Source organism: Arachis ipaensis, chromosome B9, assembly GCF_059453495.1.
Source record: "Arachis ipaensis isolate K30076 ecotype BB chromosome B9, ASM5945349v1, whole genome shotgun sequence".
Lineage (NCBI taxonomy): Eukaryota > Viridiplantae > Streptophyta > Magnoliopsida > Fabales > Fabaceae > Arachis > Arachis ipaensis.
In genome coordinates, this window is record NC_142444.1 from 87,548,040 (window position 1) to 87,569,764 (window position 21,725).

Here is a 21,725-nt window from a genome sequence, read left to right on the forward strand (position 1 = left end):
ACCTCTGTTTCAATTTTTCGAATGCTAGGATGCATTTTTCATCGAAGACAAATGGTGTATCAGATACAAGGAGATTGCTTAAGGGCTTGGCTATCTTTGAAAAATCTTTAATAAACCTTCTGTAAAAGCCAGCATGCCCTAAAAAACTCTTAATTTCCTTGACATCACTGGGTGGGGGAAGTTTTTCAATAAATTCCACTTTAGCTCTGTCAACCTCAATGCCTTGGTTAGAAACCTTATGGCCAAGGACTATTCCTTCAGTTACCATAAAGTGACATTTCTCCCAGTTCAGGACCAGATTTGTCTCTTGTCACCTTTTCAATACCAAGGCTAGGTGACTTAAGCAACTAGGAAAGGAATCTCCGAGTACCGAAAAATCATCCATAAAGACTTCAATGAATTTCTCTATCATATCCGAGAAGATAGATAGCATGCAGCGTTGGAAAGTTGCAGGCGCATTACATAGCCCAAATGGCATGCGCCTCCACTCCTTTCTTGTCTCTAATTTCAATGTTGAATTCCTGCAATAATAGGATTCATCTTATTAGTCTTGGTTTTGATTCTTGCTTGGCAAACAAATATTTAAGTGCTGTGTGATCTGTGAAAACAATCACTTTAGCACCAATGAGGTATGATCTAAACTTGTCAAATGCAAAAACTATTGCTAGCAACTCCTTTTCAGTAGTTGTATAATTTCTTTGAGTGTCATTGAGGACTTTGCTAGCATAGTAGATCACATGAACTAAGTTATCTTTCCTCTGCCCTATCACGGCCCCAACTGCAAAATTAGATGCATCACACATCAATTCAAAAGGTAGGTTCCAATCAGGTGGGGAAATGATAAGGGCAGAGGACAACCTCTGTTTCAAATTTTCGAATGCTAGGATGCATTTTTCATCGAAGACAAATGGTGTATCAGATACAAGGAGATTGCTTAAGGGCTTGGCTATCTTTGAAAAATCTTTAATAAACCTCCTGTAAAAGCCAGCATGCCCTAAAAAACTCCTAATTGCCTTGACATCACTGGGTGGGGGAAGTTTTTCAATAAATTCCACTTTAGCTCTGTCAACCTCAATGCCTTGGTTAGAAACCTTATGGCCAAGGACTATTCCTTCAGTTACCATAAAGTGACATTTCTCCCAGTTCAGGACCAGATTTGTCTCTTGTCACCTTTTCAATACCAAGGCTAGGTGACTTAAGCAACTAGGAAAGGAATCTCCGAGTACCGAAAAATCATCCATAAAGACTTCAATGAATTTCTCTATCATATCCGAGAAGATAGATAGCATGCAGCGTTGGAAAGTTGCAGGCGCATTACATAGCCCAAATGGCATGCGCCTGTAAGCAAACACTCTATTTGGGCAAGTAAATGAGGTTTTCTCTTGGTCTCTGGGGTCAACCACTATTTGGTTATATCCTGAATAACCGTCGAGAAAATAATAGTATGAGTGTCCTGCGAGTCTTTCCAACATCTGATCCATGAATGGAAGGGGGAAATGATCTTTTCGTGTAGCTTCATTTAGTTTTCTGTAGTCTATGCACATCCGCCATCCTGTGACGGTCCTGTTGGGGATTAGTTCGTTCCTCTCATTGGGAACTACAGTGATTCCTCCCTTTTTCGGAACAACATGTACGGGGCTGACCCAGGGGCTGTCTGAGATCGGGTAGATTACCCTTCCCTGCCACAACTTCATAACTTCCTTCTGTACCACTTCCTTCATGATTGGGTTCAGTCTCCTTTGGGATTGAATAGATGGTTTGGCATCATCTTCCAACGGTATTTTATGCACGCATATGGCCGAACTGATCCCTTTCAGGTCAGCGAGGGTCCATCCAATGGCATCTTTATGCTTTCGCAATACTTGGAGCAGTTCATTCTCTTGATCTTGGCTGAGGGATGAGTTTATGATCACAGGGTAGCTTTCATTCTCGCCTAAGTATGCATATTTGAGAGTGGGTGGCAATGCCTTGAGTTCAAGTTTTGGTGCTTCTAACTTTTCATTCTCTTCCTTTGGTGCACCATGTATATGAATTTCTGCTATTGCGGCTGATGCACGGAAAACTTGTCTCGCAACAAATTTCCTTCGGCAAGTGTACCGAATTTGTCGTCAAGTAAAAACTCACAATAGAGTGAGGTCGAATCCCACAAGGATTGATTGATCAAGCAACTTTAATTAGAGGAATGTTCTAGTTGAGCGAATTAGAATTTGAGTTGAGAATTGCAGAAAATTAAATGGCGGGAAAGTAAATAACAAAAAAGTAAATGCTAGAAATAGAGCTGAATGTAAATGACGGAAAGTAAATTGCAGAATCTTAAATGGAGATGGGTAATTGCTCATAAAAATAAATGACAAAAATTAAAGAGAATGGGTAAGATCAGAAATGGGGAGTTCATTGGTCTTAGGAGACGTTGCATTCTCCGAATCAATTTCATTTTCATCTCTTCCTCAATCAATGCACTCATTGATCTCCTTGGCAATCTTAAGTGATTGAATTACAATTTCTTGTAATTCAATCTCTCAAATTTTAATCAATAGCCAATTCCTTGGTCAATTGCTCATGAGAAGAGATGAAGTATGGTCACTGATTATACCACATGCATTTCCCAAATCAAGTGTTGAGAGGATTATAGTCACATATCCATCCAAACTCAATTTGGTCCAGCATGGGAAAGCATTTCTAGCATGATCTCTTCATTCCTCTTTCAAGGTTCAGAAGAGATCCAAGTATGAATAGCTTCTTTTCCAAGATAACTACCCAATTGGATGAAGATCGAAAGATTTCAAGTAAAATCAAGAGAAAAGATAGAAGAAGAATAATGAAAACTAGTATTGATCCATCAAATTACAACAGAGCTCCCTAACCCAATGAAAGGGGTTTAGTTGTTCATAGCTCTGGAAAATGAAAACAAAGATGGAGAATACATGATGAAACTAGAAGTGCAGAGAAAGTAAATACAGAGAGTAATTCTATGCCCAGAGGCTCCCTATAATTTCCAACTCCCTTTTTAATTCAAAGCTACTCCTATATATAATACTCTTCTGTTCTTCTAGTTGGCTCTTCAAGTCTTGGGTATGGGCCTTTGGATCTTGAGTTTGAAGCAGTTCTCTTCTTCATTGGGCTTGGCTTTGCTTGCAGAGAGAAAGTGTGAAGTGGGAAGAGACTTTAGCTCAGGACGTTAGGGGTGTTAACGTTCAGTGAAAATATGGGTTCGAGAACGTTAGTGACAATCACCTTTTTCACTAACGTTCCTCACCAAAGTAAGAGCCACGTTAACTTCAACGTTAGTGGCACAAACGTTGCCACTAATGTTGCCCTTTATCCTTCGCACACGTTATTGGGACTCACCTTTCCCAATAACATTGAGAAATCTCCCCCTTCCCTACGTTAGAGTCCATGTTAACTTAGTTAACGTGGCTCTTTTAACGTAGGCTTGCCAACCTTCGAGAACGTTAGTGACACTTACCATTGTCACTAACGTTCCAACGTGCCCCTATTTCTCACGTTAGAGTCCACGTTAACTAGGTTAACGTGGCTTCTAACGTGGCCATGCTAGCCATCTCCAACGTTAGTGACAAAGTTGAGTGTCACTAACATTGGCTCATCATTCCCTTATCCACGTTAGCTTCCACGTTAACTAAGTTAACGTGGGAGTTAACGTGGCTCATGGTGGCATGTGTGGGCTCCTTCCAACGTTAGTGACAATGTTGGGTGTCACTAACGTTGGCGTCACCTCCCTTCTTCACGTTAACAAAGTTAACGTGGGAGTTAACGTGGCTTATTGGGGCTTGTGTGGGTTCCTTCCAACGTTAGTGACAATGTTTGGTGTTACTAACGTTGTCGACCACCTTGTTTCCTCACATTAGCTTCCACGTTAACTAGGTTAACGTGGGAGTTAACGTGGCTTAATGTGACTTGGCCAACGTTAGTGATAGTGTTGAATGTCACTAACGTTGGCTTCCCCCTTTTCTTCTTAACGTTAGAGGCCACGTTAACTAAGTTAACGTGGTGACTAACGTGGCCACTTATGAGCTTGGTCCAACGTTAGTGATAATGTTAAGTGTCACTAACGTTGGCTCCATTTCCTTTCTTCCACGTTAGAGTTCACGTTAACTTAGTTAATGATGGCTTCGAGAGCGTTATTGGCAATTACTTTTCTCATTAACTTTGCAAGTTATTCCCATTCCACGTTAGTGTTAACATTAGTGTAACTAACGTAGCCACTAATGTGGTTCTTCTTTGCTTCCTTTGTCCTGAAATCAAGTAATAAAGTGCATCAAAGTTCTAGTCCAAGTCATGGGAAATGCAACATCTAATTTGTCCTTAAATTCATGTAAAAATCCTCATGAAATCATGTAAAGTGCACAATGTATGCTTGAATCATAATGTAAGTGAATATCTACCCAAAACTAGCTTATTTCCTAAGGAAATGCATGAAATTACCCTAAAAACAGTAAGGAAAAGGTCAGTGAAACTGGCCAAAATGCCCTGGCATCACAACACCAAACTTAAAGCTTGCTTGTCCCTAAGCAAGTACTAGAACAAGAGAATGATGAATGGAATGCCAAGAGAAATGAGTCATTCTTGTGGAAGTCATGTCCCTGGTTTTATGGTGGTTTCATGTATAGCAACTTAGGTTCATTCCTGGCTTTCAGACCTCTATCATGTCCTAGAATACTCACTGTGATTGCATCCCATGAGACTTTTATTCATTGATCCTTTTGTTGTCATTTCAGGGCTTATTTTTGTTCTTAGGCTAAGTGCTCTGTAAGGGGGGAACTCTTTAAAATAAGCTTTCAGCCAACACTCCCGAACCAGTTGGTTCAAGGTGCTAAGTGTTGAAGCACCCCTAAGGACTTACTTGCTCAAGTCTCTCCCCCATACATACATACCACAGGCACATAGTTTATTTATTTTCTTTTCTTGAGACCTTGGTGTCCAGCACCTCTTTGGGTTACTAAATGCTCTGTATTGAGGGTTACTCTTGATAGTGGACTTTCAGCTGATAATCCCGAGTTAGTTAACCCAAGTTACCAAGTGATAAGGCACCCCTAAGAGCTTATTCATCCAAGTAGATCCCTCACACAGGAGCACCACAGACACATGCCTCAAGATTAAAACCATTAGTGCCTAGCCTTATTGCTTACTCTTTTTCTTTCATTTTTCAACCTTTATTGTTCTTTCCCTTTTTCTTATTAGGATCTTCTTATTTAGCTAGTCTCATGAGGTGTTTTTCAAGCACAGTATTCATGACAGATAGTTGTCCTCCCACCTTTTGGTTGAACCAACTTAGCTAACTTATGATCACACCATAAACTCATGAACTCACTCCATAGTATGAACTCCTCTCTGGTCTTTAAAAACACTCATTCTCTTTTCATTTGATTTAAAGGGACAAACATACAAGTAAGCAAAGTAAGGGTGCAGTGACATAAAGACCAGCAAGTATAGAGCTCTTCAACACAAAACTTAAGAGGCAGAATTGAAAAAGGTTCCAACTACGAGTAACTATTAATCAAAAGTGCATTCGGACTTCCAATTTTCAACAATTCTGAGTATAATGGAATTAAGTAACAATGCAACCTTCGGGTGATGATTTCTAGTTGCCCTCTTTCTTTGTCATCATCCTAGTCCTTGCTACTTCACTTCCTTGGGTGAAGGTGTACTATTTCCTCATAAGATTCCTGCAAAGTTATTGAAAGTTGCTTGTTCCCAAAGCACTTGAGACATAGTTAGCTTGCATGTATGCTTGTGGCTTTTGAACTTAATTTGGTGTGTGAACACCAAACTTAGTTCCTTGCCCAGTACAAAACATTGCATATATGCAGAGAACCTCATATCTTGTTGTTAACAAAACAATTATTACTAAAGTCTAACTACATCTAAGTGGTTTCCCTTGATTGGTTGGAGCTAGCAATGTGTTTTGGGAGTTGATGCTAGGGCATTTTGGCCAGTTTTACTGACCTTTTCTTTACTATTTTTAAGGTAGTTTCATGCTTTTTCTTGGAAAATAAGCTAGTTTTGGGTAGATATTCACTTACATCTTGATTCAAGCATACATTGTGCACTTTACATGATTTCATGAGAATTTTGCATGAATTATATGATAAATTGGATGATGCATGATCCCATGATTAAGAGCAAGACTTTGATGCACTTTGTTTGATTGATTTCAGGCCAAAAGAAGAAGAGAAGAAGCCACGTTAGTGGCTACGTTAGTTACACTAATGTGGGCACTAACGTGGAAGGAAGGAAAGCCCCAACGTTAGTGAGAAAAGTTAGTGGCATTAACTTTGAATAAAGGAAATGGAGCCAACGTTAGTGACACTTAACATTATCACTAACGTTGGACCAAACTCATAAGTGGCCACGTTAGTTGCCACGTTAACTTAGTTAACGTGGCCTCTAACGTTAAGAAGTAAAGGGGAAGCCAACGTTAGTGACATTCAACTTTATCACTAACGTTGGCCAAGTCACAATAAGCCACGTTAACTCCCATGTTAACCTAGTTAACGTGGAAGCTAACGCAAAGAAACAAGGTGGTCGACAACGTTAGTGACACCAAACATTGTCACTAACATTGGAAGGAACCCACACAAGCCCCAATAAGCCACGTTAACTCCCACGTTAACCTAGTTAACGTGGAAGCTAACGTGAAGAAGAGAGGTGATCGCCAACGTTAGTGACACCCAACATTGTCACTAACGTTGGAATGAGACCACACAAGCCACTATGAGCCACGTTAACTCCCACGTTAACTTAGTTAACGTGGTAGTTAACGTGGGCAAAAGTCCCACCTGGCAGCCTGACCATGCCTTCTTCAAACACGCATAACTTGAGCCACAAAGCTCTAAATGAGGTGATTCCAGTGGCATTGGAAAGTAGGATTCCAGAGCTTTCCATGCATATATGGCACTATATGGTTGACACTAATTTGAGGGAGAAAACCTGCGCCGAAAGTGCAAAGATGAACATGGTATCAACCTGTAGTAAGGCCAGCTGACATCTTCACCTTCCAAGAAGTGTAACTCGAGTTGTAGAGCTCCAAATGATGCGCTTCCAAAGGCATTGGAAAGTAGACATCCATGGTTTTCCAACATTATATAATAGTATGGGGTTGACACTAAGTTTGAGCTTCAGAAATTGGCAATAATGAAGCCCTGATCGCTAGCGTTATTGGCACTCAAGTTTTTCATTAACGCTGGCAACTATGCCAGCGACCATGTCTACTTCAAAGGAGCATAACTTGAGCTACAAAGGTCCAATTGAGGTGATTCCAGTTGTGTTAGAAAGCTGACCTTCAGAGCTTTCCAACAATATATAATACTCTATAGTGAACATGAAATTGGAGCACAAACAAGAGGCATCTTTTAAGCCCCAAAAACACCAACTGGGCAGCAAGTGCAACGTTAGCCACAATAACTTTAGCACTAACGCCACACTTATAGCGTTAGTGTGGCTAACTTTAGCACTAAATTTAGCACCTGGACCTCAACTTGACTCACTCTCTCTCAAGTCCACTTCAAAGCTCAAGCAAGCAAGCCCACAATTGTCAACCAATCAAGACCACAAGAAGCAGCTAGAATAGGAATTTTCATTTAATTGTAATTTGCTTTTAATTTCATTTTGTAATTTAGGAGAGCCTATATAAAGGCCTTAGTTTTTACATTGAAGGCAGTCTGGGAATTCAGGAATTGGGGGATTGAAGAGGGGTCTTCGGACTCCCTGCCCTCACACACTTTTCCTTCTCTTTCTTTTAGTTGTAATTTTCATTTATGAATGTTGAATTTTCAATTTCAGTTTGAATCTTCATCTTTACTTTTCTGCACTTTCTTTCTTTTCTATTTTTGTAGAGAAATGATCAACTAACTCTTTACATTGGGTTAGAGAGCTCTATCGTGATTCAATGGATTAAGTGTAGTTCTTATTCTTCTTCTTCTTCTTTCTTTCCTCTTGATTTTACTAGAGAGCTTTCGATCTTCATCCAATTGGGTAGTTATCTTGGAAAAGAAACTATTCATACTTGGATCTCTTCTGAACCTTGAAAGAGGAATGAAGAGATCATGCTAGAAATGCTTTCTCATGATGGACCAAATTCGGTGTGGATGGATATGTGACTATAATCCTTCCAACACTTGATTTGGAAAATGCATGTGGTATAATCAGTGACCATACCTCATCTCTTCTCATGAGCAATTGACCAAAGAATTGGCTATTGATCAAGATTTGAGAGATTGAATTACAAGGAATTGTAATTTGATCACTTAAGATTGCCAAGGAGATCAATGAGCGCATTGATTGAGGAAGAGATGAGAATGAACTTGATCCCAATGTTCATTTTATTTTTAATTCTTACATTTACTTTTCTTGCCATTTTACTTTTCTGCACTTTATAGTTTTTCCTTTACATTCATGCAATTTACATTCCCTTTTTACTCATCATCCAAATCTGAATCGTCTAACTAGGATAATTAATCAACTATTGATTGCTTAATCCGTTAATCTCTGTGGGATTCGACCTCACTCTTTTGTGAGTTATTACTTGATGACAAATTCGGTACACTTGCCGAAGGAAATTTGTTATGAGACAAGTTTTCTGTGCATCAAGTTTATGGCGCCGTTGCCAGGGATTAATTGTGATTAACAAACTATCGGTTGATTAATTTACTAGATTAGACACTTTTCTTTTGTCTTTGTTTTCTTTCGTTTCTTTATTTTCTTTTGCTAACCAACTGTTTGTGATATTGCCTAACTGGGAATTTCCTCATCTGTGACAACTACAGGGAGAAGAAGCGGGGCTTCAACTTCCATTGATTCTGAACCTGAGAGGACCTTCCTTAGACTAAGGAGGGAGGCAAAAGAAAAACGTGTAGTTGGTGATGAAGAAGAAGATGAATACTTTGAGGAATACTTTGAACCAAACATGGAAGAAAACATGGAAAACCATCGTGAAGAAGAAGCTCACAACCATGGCGGAAGAGGACAAGCAAATCATGCTGGGGAGGATAGAAGAGTTTTAGGCTCTTACATCAATCCAAACCCAGGAAATTGTGGAAGTAGCATTCAAAAGCCAACCATCCATGCCAATAATTTTGAACTGAAGCCACAGCTCATCACCCTTTTTCAGAACAACTGTTCGTTCGGAGGGAGTGTCCAAGAGGACCCCAATCATCATTTAACCACCTTCCTGAGAATATATAACACAATGAAGTCTAATGGTGTTCATCCTGACGCCTATAGACTGCTCTTATTTCCATTCTCACTCAAGGATAAGGCAGCCAAGTGGCTGGAGTCTTTCCCGAAGGAGAGCTTGACAACTTGGGAAGATGTGGTGAACAAATTCTTAACAAGATTTTACCCCCCTCAACGAATCAATAGGCTGAGAGCTGAGGTCCAAACTTTCAGGCAACAAGATGGTGAGACTCTATATGAAGCATGGGAGAGGTTTAAAGACCTAACAAGGAAGTGTCCACTAGATATGTTCAATGAATGGGTGCAGCTGCACATTTTCTATGAAGGGCTCTCTTATGAGTCAAAGAAGGCCGTAGACCATTCATCCGAAGGATCTTTGAACAAGAAGAAGACCATTGAGGAGGCCATAGATGTCATTGAAACTGTAGCAGAGAATGACTACTTCTATGCTTCCGAAAGAGGGAACACAAGAGGAGTAATGGAGCTAAACAATGTAGATGCTCTGCTAGCTCAAAAAAAGCTCATTACCCGACAGCTAGCTGACCTCACCAAGAAAATGGAGAGGAACCAAGTAGCAGCAATCACCACTTTATCAACAACCCAAGAAGGAGTGAATGAAGAAGCAGAGGGAAGTCAGGAGCAAGCCAACTATATTGGGAATTCACCTAGGCAAAACCATGATCCATACTCCAAGACCTACAACCCTGGATGGAGGAATCACCCAAACTTTGGGTGGGGAAATCAACAAGACCAAAGCCTTGATCAAATACGCCCAAATCCAAACAATGCAGCCCACCAACACTTTACATCTAGACCATATAAACACTCCCATAACAACACCTCTCCACATCCACATCAAAACCAAAATAAATTACCTCATTCTTCCATATCTGATCCCAATCTACAATCATTGGATGACAGACTCTCAAAGATTGAGAATCTACTTGAAGGCATAGGTAAGGTGATTCAAGATAGTAAAGCGTTCCGAGAAGAAGTGATGTCCAATATGCAGAATCAGGATGCTGCCATCAAGAAACTAGAGACACAAATTGGCTACTTATTCAAGCAAATTCCAAGCCACAACCTTTGCAGCAAGACTAGCTCAACACAAAGGGAGGAGTGTCAGGCTATCACTCTTAGAAGTAGGAAGGAACTGAAGGAAACCCCCCAGAAACCACAAGAAAAGGACTCAGATAAAGAGGAAGAAGAGCAGGTTGGAGCTCAAGTTCCTAATCTGAGTTCACAAAAAGGGGAAGGAGTACTGAAGCCAGACATACCAAGAGTCCCATATCCTCAGCAATTAAAGAAGAAGGGGGATGACAACCAGTTTTCGAGATTTTTGGAAATCTTCAAGAAACTACCAATCAACATACCCTTTGCTGAAGCAATAGAACAAATGCCACTCTACGCCAAGTTTTTAAAGGAGCTAATGACTAAGAAAAGAAGCTGGAAGAACAACGAGACTGTGATATTAACCGAAGAATGTAGTACTATCATTCAGCACAAACTACCCCAGAAATTGAAGGATCCCGGGAGTTTTCAGATCCCTTGTATTATAGGGGAAATCACAGTGGAAAAGGCTCTTTGTGACTTAGGAGCCAGCATCAATTTAATGTCGGTAGCTATGATGAGAAAGATGAAGATTGAGGAAGCTAAACCAACAAAGATGGCCTTACAATTGGCAGACCGATCGTTCAAGTTCCCGCATGGCATCGTAGAAGATTTGCTGGTGAAAGTGGGAGATTTTATCTTCCCAGCAGACTTTGTAGTGCTGGACATGCAGGAGGAAGCCAAGGCTTCCATCATCCTGGGAAGGCCATTCTTGGCCACTGCTGGAGCTGTCATTGATATACAAAAAAGAGATCTCACCCTGAGATTACACAATGAAAAGATGACGATCAATGTGTTCAAGTCCATGAGTTACCCACAAGAACAACTAGGGGAATGTATGAGGTTGGACTCACTTGAAGAGGAGGTGCAGGAGAGTTTTGAAGAAGAAGAGTCTGAAGAACCCGAAAGAATAATAGAAGAAGAGTGTACATCAAGTGAAGAGGTTGCAACAACAGAAATTGGCATACAAGGTGCACCAAAGGAAGAGAACGAAAAGTTAGAAGCACCCAAACTTGAACTCAAAGCATTGCCACCCTCTCTCAAATATGCATACTTAGGAGAAGATGAAAATTACCCAATGATTATAAGCTCATGCCTCAGCCAAGATCAAGAGGATGAACTGCTCAAAGTACTGTGAAACCACAAAGATGCCATTGGTTGGACTCTTGCGGACTTGAAGGAGATAAGTTCGGCCATATGTATGCACAAGATACTGCTGGAAGATGATGCCAAACCATCCATTCAATCCCAAAGGAGGTTGAACCCAATCATGAAGGAAGTGGTACAGAAAGAAGTTATGAAGTTATGGCAGGGAGGAGTAATTTACCCGATCTCAGACAGCCCCTGGGTTAGCCCCGTACATGTTGTCCCGAAAAAGGGAGGAATTACCGTGGTTCCTAATGAGAAGAACGAACTAATTCCTACAAGGACAGTCACAGGATGGCAGATGTGCATAGACTACAGGAAGCTCAATGAGGCTACACGAAAAGATCATTTCCCCCTTCCATTCATGGATCAGATGTTGGAAAGACTCGCAGGGCATGCTTATTATTGTTTTCTCGACGGTTATTCAGGATATAACCAAATAGTGGTTGATCCCAGAGATCAAGAGAAAACCTCATTCACTTGCCCATATGGAGTGTTTGCCTACAGGCGCATGCCATTTGGGCTATGTAATGCACCTGCGACTTTCCAACGCTGCATGCTTTCTATCTTTTCAGATATGATAGAAAAATTCATTGAAGTTTTTATGGATGATTTCTCGGTATTCGGAGATTCCTTTCCTAGTTTCCTACATCACCTCGCCTTGATATTGAAAAGATGCCAAGAGACCAATCTGGTCTTGAACTGGGAGAAATGTCACTTTATGGTGACAGGAGGAATAGTCCTTGGTCACAAAGTTTCTAACCGAGGCATTGAGGTTGACAGAGCTAAAGTAGAACTTATTGAAAAACTGCCTCCACCCAGTGATGTCAGGGCAATTAGGAGCTTTTTAGGGCATGCTGGTTTTTACAGAAGGTTTATTAAAGATTTTTCAAAGATAGCCAAACCCTTAAGCAATCTTCTTGTATCTGATACACCATTTATCTTTGATGAAACATGTATGTTAGCCTTTGAAAATCTGAAAATGAGGTTATCCTCTGCTCCTATCATTTCCCCACCTGATTGGAATTTACCATTTGAATTAATGTGTGACGCATCTGATTTTACAGTTGGGGTAGTGTTAGGACAGAGGAAAGATAACTTAGTCCATGTGATATACTATGCGAGCAAAGTCCTTAATGATACTCAAAGAAATTATACCACTACTAAAAAGGAGTTGCTTGCAATAGTTTTTGCATTTGACAAGTTTAGATCGTACATCATTGGTGCTAAAGTGATTGTTTTTACAGATCACACAGCACTTAAATATTTGTTTGCCAAGCAAGAATCAAAGCCAAGACTAATAAGATGGATCTTATTGCTATAGGAATTCAATATTGAAATCAGAGACAAGAAAGGAGTGGAGAACAAGGTAGCAGATCACCTATCCAGGATTTCTCATGATAAAGATGGAACACCTGATACAAGTGTGAACGAGTTCTACCCTGCTGAGCAGTTGATGATAGTTCACAAAGCACCATGGTTCGCAGACATTGCCAACTTCAAGGCAACTGGGGCATTGCCTCCAGAGATCAATAAACATCAAAAAAGGAAGCTCATGAATAATGCAAAGTACTTTGTCTGGGATGAGCCATATCTATTCAAGAAGTGTTCAGATGGAATCCTTAGAAGATGTGTTTCGGAAGAAGAAGGATGAGAGGTCCTATGGAATTGCCACGGCTCATGCTATGGAGGCCACTTTGGAGGGGATAGAACTGCAGCTAAGGTGTTACAAAATGGATTCTTTTGGCCCACCCTTTTCAAGGATGCCAAAGAACTAGTAAAGAGCTGCAATGAATGCCAAAGATCTGGAAACTTGCCCAAAAGAAATGAGATGCCACAAAATTTCATCTTGGAACTGGAATTATTTGATGTGTGGGGAATCGATTTCATGGGACCATTCCCAACCTCATATGCAAATAAGTACATCTTGGTAGCAGTGGATTATGTTTCCAAGTGGGTAGAGGCTATTGCAACCCCAACGAATGATAATAGGGTAGTCATGAACTTCCTCAGGAAGAATATCTTTAGCCGGTTTGGAGTCCCACGAGCACTCATCAGTGATGGAGGGAGCCATTTTTGTAACAGACCACAAGAAGCTCTTCTCCTACGATATGGGGTAAAACACAAGGTAGCCACACCTTACCATCCCCAAACAAGTGGACAAACTGAGATATCCAACAGAGAGCTAAAGAGGATTCTGGAAAAGACTGTGGGTGCATCAAGAAAGGATTGGTCGAAGAAGCTGGATGATGCTCTTTGGGCATACAGAACAGCATTCAAAACACCACTTGGAATGTCCCCATATCAACTAGTGTATGGGAAAGCTTGTCATTTACCACTGGAGCTGGAACACAAAGCTCTCTGGGCTATCAAGATACTAAATTTTGACAGCATTGCTGCTGGTGCAAAGAGGATCTTGTAGCTGCAAGAGATGGAAGAATTCAGGTCACAAGCCTATGAAAATACCAAGATGTATAAAGAGAAAGCAAAGAGAAGACATGACCTGCATCTTGCACCCAAGAGTTTCGAAAAGGGGCAGCGAGTACTCCTTTACAATTCCAAATTGAGACTATTCCCAGGAAAACTCAAATCAAGGTGGTCCGGACCTTTTCTTGTCACAAAAGTTTTGCCATATGGACACATCGAAATCATGGATGAAGGTTCAGAGAGAACTTTTATAGTGAACGGACAAAGACTCAAGCATTATCTGAGCAACATGGGGGAAAACCCCAGAGTAAATTACCATCTCAAGTAAAGGAGGAACCATCGAGCTAGCGAAATTCCCAGTTAGGCAATATCACAAACAGTTGGTTAGCAAAAGAAAATAAAGAAACAAAAGAAAACAAAGACAAAAGAAAAGTGTCTAATCTAGTAAATCAATCAACCGGTAGTTTGTTAATCACAATTAATCCCCGGCAACGGCGCCATAAACCTGATGAACGGAAAACTTGTCTCATAACAAATTTCCTTCGGCAAGTGTACCGAATTTGTCGTCAAGTAATAACTCACAGAAGAGTGAGGTCGAATCCCACAAGGATTGATTGATCAAGCAACTTTAATTAGAGGAATGTTCTAGTTGAGCGAATCAGAATTTGAGTTGAGAATTGCAGAAAATTAAATGGGGGGAAAGTAAATAACAGAAAAGTAAATGCTAGAAATAGAGCTGAATGTAAATGACGGAAAGTAAATTGCAGAATCTTAAATGGGGATGGGCAATTGCTCATAAAAATAAATGACAGAAATTAAAGAGAATGGGTAAGATCAGAAATGGGGAGTTCAATGGGCTTAGGAGATGTTGCATTCTCCGGATCAATTTTATTTTTATCTCTTCTTCAATCAATGCACTCATTGATCTCCTTGGCAATCTTAAGTGATTGAATTACAATTTCTTGTAATTCAATCTCTCAAATCTTGATCAATAGCCAATTCCTTGGTCAATTGCTCATGAGAAGAGATGAAGTATGGTCACTGATTATACCACATGCATTTCCCAAATCAAGTGTTGAGAGGATTATAGTCACATATCCATCCAAACCCAATTTGGTCCAGCATGAGAAGGCATTTCTAGCATGATCTCTTCATTCCTCTTTCAAGGTTCAGAAGAGATCTAAGTATGAATAGCTTCTTTTCCAAGATAACTACCCAATTGGATGAAGATCAAAAGCTTTCAAGTAAAATCAAGAGAAAAAATAGAATAAGAATAATGAAAACTAGTATTGATCCATCAAATTACAACAGAGCTCCCTAACCCAATGAAAGGGGTTTAGTTGTTCATAGCTCTGGAAAATGAAAACAAAGATGGAGAATACATGATGAAACTAGAAGAGCAGAGAAAGTAAATACAGAGAGCAATTCTATGCCCAGAGGCTCCCTATAATTTCCAACTCCCTTTTTAATTCAAAGCTACTCCTATATATACTACTCTTCTGTTCTTCTAGTTGGCTCTTCAAGTCTTGGGTATGAGCCTTTGGATCTTGAGTTTGTAGCAGTTCTCTTCTTCATTGAGCTTGGCTTTGCTTGCAGAGAGAAAGTGTGAAGTGGGTAGAGACTTTAGCTCAGGACGTTAGTGGTGTTAACGTTCAGTGAAAATATGAGTTCGAGAACGTTAGTGACAATCACCTTTTTCACTAACGTTCCTCACCAAAGTAAAAGCCACGTTAACTTCTCGTTAGTGGCACAAACGTTGCCACTAACGTTGCCCCTTTATCCTTCGCACACGTTATTGGGACTCACCTTTCCCAATAACATTGAGAAATCTCCCCCTTCCCTACGTTAGGGTCCATGTTAACTTCGTTAACGTGGCTCTTTTAACGTAGGCTTGCTGATGAGCGGATAATTTATACGCTTTTTGGCATTGTTTTTAGTATGCTTTTAGTAGAATCTAGTTACTTTTAGGGATGTTTTCATTAGTTTTTATGTTAAATTCACATTTCTGGACTTTTCTATGAGTTTGTGTGTTTTTCTGTGATTTCAGGTATTTTCTGGCTGAAATTGAGGGACTTGAGCAAAAATCAGATTCAGAGGTAGAAGAAGGACTGCTGATGCTGTTGGATTCTGACCTCCCTGCACTCAAAGTGGATTTTCTGGAGCTACAGAACTCAAAATGATGCGCTTCCAATTGTGTTGAAAAGTAGACATCCAGGGCTTTCCAGCAATATATATTAGTCCATACTTTGGCCAAGTTTAGAGGACGTAAACGGGCGTTGAACGCCAGTTCTATGCTGCTGTCTGGAGTTAAACGCCAGAAACACGTCACAAACTAGAGTTGAACGCCAGAAATACGTTACAACCTAGAGTTCAACTCCAGAAAGAGCCTCTGCATGTGTAACAGTCAAGCTCAGCCCAATCACACACCAAGTGGGCCCTGGATGTGGATTTATGCATCAATTACTTACTTCTGTAAACCCTAGTAACTAGTTTAGTATAAATAGGACTGTTTACTATTGTATTAGACATCCTGGATTGTATTTTTGATCCTGTGATCACGTTTTGGGGGCTGGCCATTCGGCCATGCCTAGACCTTTCACTTATGTATTTTCATCCGGTAGAGTTTCTACACTCCATAGATTAAGCTGTGGAGCTCTGCTGTTCCTCAAAGATTAATGCAAAGTACTACTGTTTTTCTATCCAATTCAACTTATTCCGCTTCTAGGATATTCATTCGCACTTCAACCTGAATGTGATGAACGTGACAATCATCATCATTCCCTATGAACGTGTGCCTGACAACCACTTCCGTTCTACCTTAGATTGAATGAGTATCTCTTGGATCTCTTAATCAGAATCTTCGTGGTATAAGCTAGATTGATGGCGGCATTCACGAGAGTCCGGAAAGTCTAAACCTTGTCTGTGGTATTCCGAGTAGGACTCTGGGATTGAATGACTGTGACGAACTTCAAACTCGCGAGTGCTGGAAGTAGTGACAGACGCAAAAGGAGGGTGAATCCTATTCCAGTATGATCGAGAACCTCAGATGATTAGCCGTGCCGTGACAGAGCATTTGGACCATTTTCACAAGAGGATGGGATGTAGCCATTGACAACGGTGATGCCCTTACAAAAAGCTAGCCATGGAAAGGAGTAAGACTGATTGGATGAAGACAGCAGGAAAGCAGAGGTTCAGAGGAACGAAAGCATCTCTATACGCTTATCTGAAATTCTCACCAATGAATTACATAAGTGTTTCTATCCTTATTTTATGTTTACTTATTATTTAATTTCAAAAACTCCATAACCTTTTGATATCCGCCTGACTGAGATTTACAAGGTGACCATAGCTTGCTTCATACCAACAATCTCCGTGGGATCGACCCTTACTCACGTAAGGTTTATTACTTGGACGACCCAGTGCACTTGCTGGATAGTTGTATCGAAGTTGTGAATGAAAAACGATTTATTAAGACGTGTGTACAGAGTTTCTGGCGCCGTTGCCTGAGATCACAATTTCGTGCACCAAGTTTTTGGCGCCGTTGCCGGGGATTGTTCGAGTTTGGACAACTGACGGTTCATCTTGTTGCTCAGATTAGGTAATTTTGTTTTTGTTTTATTTTCAAAAATTTTTCAAAAATCTTTCAAAAATTTCTCCTTTGTTATTGAAAAAAATTTTAAAATAAAAATGTTTTCAAAAATATATTCTTCTTCAGAATTTTTAAGAATGAATTCTAGTGTTCATGAAGCATGTTGAAGCCTGGCTGGCTGTAAAGCCATGTCTAATTCTTCTGGATAGGGAATGTCAGGTGTGTCATGTCTGAGTTACGTACTAAAGCTTGGCTGGCTATTAAGCCATGCCTGACCCTTTGATTGGAGCTTTAGACTAAAGAGCATAAGATTCCTGGAATTCATATTAAAAACTTTGGAATCCTTATTTTTCTTTTTCAAAATGATTCTCGAAAAAAATTAAAAGAAAATACAAAAAAAATCATAAAATCATAAAAATCAAAAAAATATTTCATGTTTCTTGTTTGAGTCTTGAGTCAAGTTGAAAGTTTGGTGTCAATTGCATATTCATCTTGCATTTTTCGAAAAATTCATTCATTCATAGTGTTCTTCATGATCTTCAAGTTGTTCTTGGTAAGTCCTCTTGTTTGATCTTGATGTTTTCATGTTTTGTGTCTTTTCTTGTTTTTCATATGCATTCTTGCATTCATAATGTCTTGCATGTTTTCTTTACATTAAAAAATTTTTTCAAAAATATGTTCTTGATGTTCATCTTGACATTCAAAGTGTTCTTGATGTTCATCTTGACATTCATAGTGTTCTTGCATTCATCACATACTTTGATCCAAAATTTTCATGCATTGAGTCTTTTTCATGTTTTTCCCTCTCATCATTAAAAATTAAAAAATCAAAAAAATATCTTTCCCTTTTTCACTCATAAATTTCGAAAATTTGAGTTGACTTTTTCAAAACTTTTTAAAATCTAGTTGTTTTTATGAGTCAAATCAAATTTTCAATTTAAAAATCTTATCTTTTTCAAAATCTTTTTCAAAAATCAAATCTTTTTTATTTTTCTTATTTATTTTTGAAAATTTTAAAAATATTTTTCAAAAATCTTTTTCTTATCTTTATCTCCTAATTTTCGAAAATAACATCATCAATTAATGTTTTCATTCAAAAATTTCAAGTTTGTTACTTACTTGTTAAGAAAGATTCAAAATTTGAGTTCTAGAATCATATCTTGTGATTTCTTGTGAATCAAGTCATTAATTGTGATTTTAAAAATCAAATCTTTTTCAAAACTAATTTCAATCATATCTTTTCAAAAATATCTCTTTATCTTATCTTTTTCAAAATTTGATTTTAAAATATCCTTTCTAACTTCTTATCCTCTTATCTCTTCAAAATTGAATTTCAAACTTGTTTCAACTAACTAACTAACTTTTTGTTTGTTTCTTATCTTTTTCAAAACTACCTAACTAACTCCCTCTCTCTCTAATTTTCGAAAATATCTTCCTTCTTTTTCAAAAATTCTTTTTAATTAACTAATTATTTTAATTTTGATTTTAATTTTCGAAAAATTACTAACCTTTTTCAAAAATTATTTTCGAAAACTCTCTCTCTCTCTTATTGTAACGACCCAATTTTCAGTACGCCTAGGACATACCAGAAACTGAGTGCTACCAATTTGTCATCCTAATTATTATCTATTATTTATTATATGAGCCTGATTCGTTCTTAAAAGCATAGTTAGTTAGCGAGGTACTTTTTTTTTTGAAAATGTTTGAATTAATAAACAGAATCATTCATATATGCAACCAATTTTTAGCACAGCCAAATAATACAACATTCACACAACTCATATACAAATAATCAAGATTAATTTCGTGACACACTACCTTGATTTGCTGCTCCAAATTCGGTTAGACTTTCAGGTGGTCCTTAAGCACTTTTTCCTCCTAAAACACATCAAGAACAACTTTAAATCCACAAACTCTCAACTGACAAAATCTCCCTCAGCACGTTAGGAAGAGATATCTCACCTTAGACTTGCTGAAAATTAATGTTTCTTGGCCCTCAAGTCAAGTTAAGCATGATTCCTAAGGAAGAACATCAAGAAAACACATGTTTTGCATGGTTTTCCTTGAAAACCGAATTTAAATGGGAAAGGGACAGCCATCTAACCTTATTTCCAGCCTTGATAATTACATGGTTATGTAGAGGAAGAAGAGAGGATCATTTTGGTGAAATCGGAGTTTTGATTTGAGTTTTGGTTCAGAAGAAATCAAGCTTTGAAGATTAAGTGTTCATGAAAGTTTTTCTCTTTTCTCTCTTGTTATTTTCGGCCAAAATGATGAAATGAGACAGCCTTGGAGGTCTTGGGGGTGTAAGGTGAGTTGTGATTGGTTGGCTTGGAGGTGGATTAAAATAATATTAAAATATCTCTGGTGTACAACTACTAAAACTAGGTGTATCAGAACACTTGTAAAAACATCTCTAAAAATTATTTTCTGAGCTACTAGCATAAATGACACTAGTAACATATTTATTATGAGAATAGAACATGTATAATGAGGCCTCAGGATTACTAAAGTCATCAGAGAGTGCTGGTGCTAAGCTGCACCAGTAAACCGTAAACCCGGTTAAACCGATTTTCTGTTTTTAACTAAAACAGACCAGGTAACCTTATAATATCATTCAAGCATTTTCTAATACTAATATAATGATAATATTATACTATTATCTCTCTCCTCTCATGAATCGAGTCCGGTTCGTCAAACAGAGACTATTTACGAAAATCAGAATCAAAACTGCCAACCGATACAGTTCAAAAACTAGGTTCTTCGCGATTGCATTATCGAGCTTGCCTCAGAAGAGGTTCTAGCTTAAGGATGACATAATGACAATGAGGATCGAGATACTTGTTGATACAGAAGTGGTATTCCCTTTACTGATCTTTCGGAGAAATCCGTGTATTCAGAAATGATCTCGCGTACTCGAAAATTAGGGTTGTTACACTTATCTCCTTCTATTTATTTATTCATCTACTCATACAGGGAACTCTATACTGTGGTAAAAAGGACCCCTATTATTATTATTTTTCTGTTTCCTTCTTCTTCATATGAGCAGGAGCAAGGACAAGAACATTCATATTGAAGCAGATCCAGAACCTGAAAGGACTCTTAAGAGGAAACTAAGAGAAGCTAAATTACAACAGTCCAGAGACAACCTTTCAGAAATTTTCGAACAAGAAGAGGAGATGGCAGCCGAAAATAATAATAATGCAAGGAGAATGCTTGGTGACTTTACTGCACCTAATTCCAATTTACATGGAAGAAGCATCTCCATTCCTGCCATTAGAGCAAACAATTTTGAGCTGAAACCTCAATTAGTTTCTCTGATGCAGCAGAACTGCAAGTTTCATGGACTTCCATCTGAAGATTCTTTTCAGTTCTTAACTGAATTCTTGCAGATATGTGATACTGTTAAGACTAATGGAGTAGATCCTGAAATCTACAGGCTCATGCTTTTCCCTTTTGCTGTAAGAGACAGAGCTAGAGTATGGTTGGACTCTCAACCTAAGGATAGCCTGAACTCTTGGGATAAGCTGGTCAAGGCTTTCTTAGCCAAGTTCTTTCCACCTTAAAAGTTGAGTAAGCTTAGAGTGGATGTTCAGACCTTCAGACAGAAAGAAGGTGAATCCCTCTATGAAGCTTGGGAGAGATACAAAGAACTGACCAAAAAGTGTCCTTCTGACATGCTTTCAGAATGTACCATCCTGGACATATTCTATGATGGTCTATCTGAATTAGCTAAGATGTCATTGGATACTTCTGCAGGTGGATCCATTCACTTAAAGAAAACGCCTGCAGAAGCTCAAGAACTCATTGACATGGTTGCTAATAACCAGTTCATGTACATTTCTGAAAGGAATCCTGTGAATAATGGGACGCCTATGAAGAAGGGAGTTCTTGAAATTGATACTCTGAATGCTATATTGGCTCAGAATAAAATATTGACTCAGCAAGTCAATATGATTTCTCAGAGTCTGAATGGAATGCAAGCTGCATCCAACAGTACTCAAGAGGCATCTTCTGAAGAAGAAGCTTATGATCCTGAAAACCCTGCAATAGCAAAGGTAAATTATATGGGTGAACCTTATGGAAACACATATAATCCATCATGGAGAAATCACCCAAATCTCTCATGGAAGGATCAACAAAAGCCTCAACAAGGCTTTAATAATGGTGGAAGAAATATGTTTAACAATAGTAAACCTTTTCCATCATCCACTCAGCAACAGACAGAGAACTCTGAACAAAATACCTCTAATTTAGCAAA

General features: G+C 38.9%; 2 non-coding genes across 2 annotated transcripts; both read right to left on the bottom strand.

Moving 5' to 3' along the window:
• Positions 1-9,376: 9,376 nt before the first annotated feature.
• LOC148545348 (small nucleolar RNA R71) lies at positions 9,377-9,483 on the bottom strand. Its single transcript, XR_015901045.1, has one exon. It is a non-coding gene; the product is annotated as a small nucleolar RNA R71 (small nucleolar RNA).
• An 11,556-nt stretch (positions 9,484-21,039) lies between these two features.
• On the bottom strand, positions 21,040-21,147 carry LOC148545349 (small nucleolar RNA R71). Its single transcript, XR_015900219.1, has one exon. It is a non-coding gene; the product is annotated as a small nucleolar RNA R71 (small nucleolar RNA).
• Between the last annotated feature and the right edge of the window lie 578 nt (positions 21,148-21,725).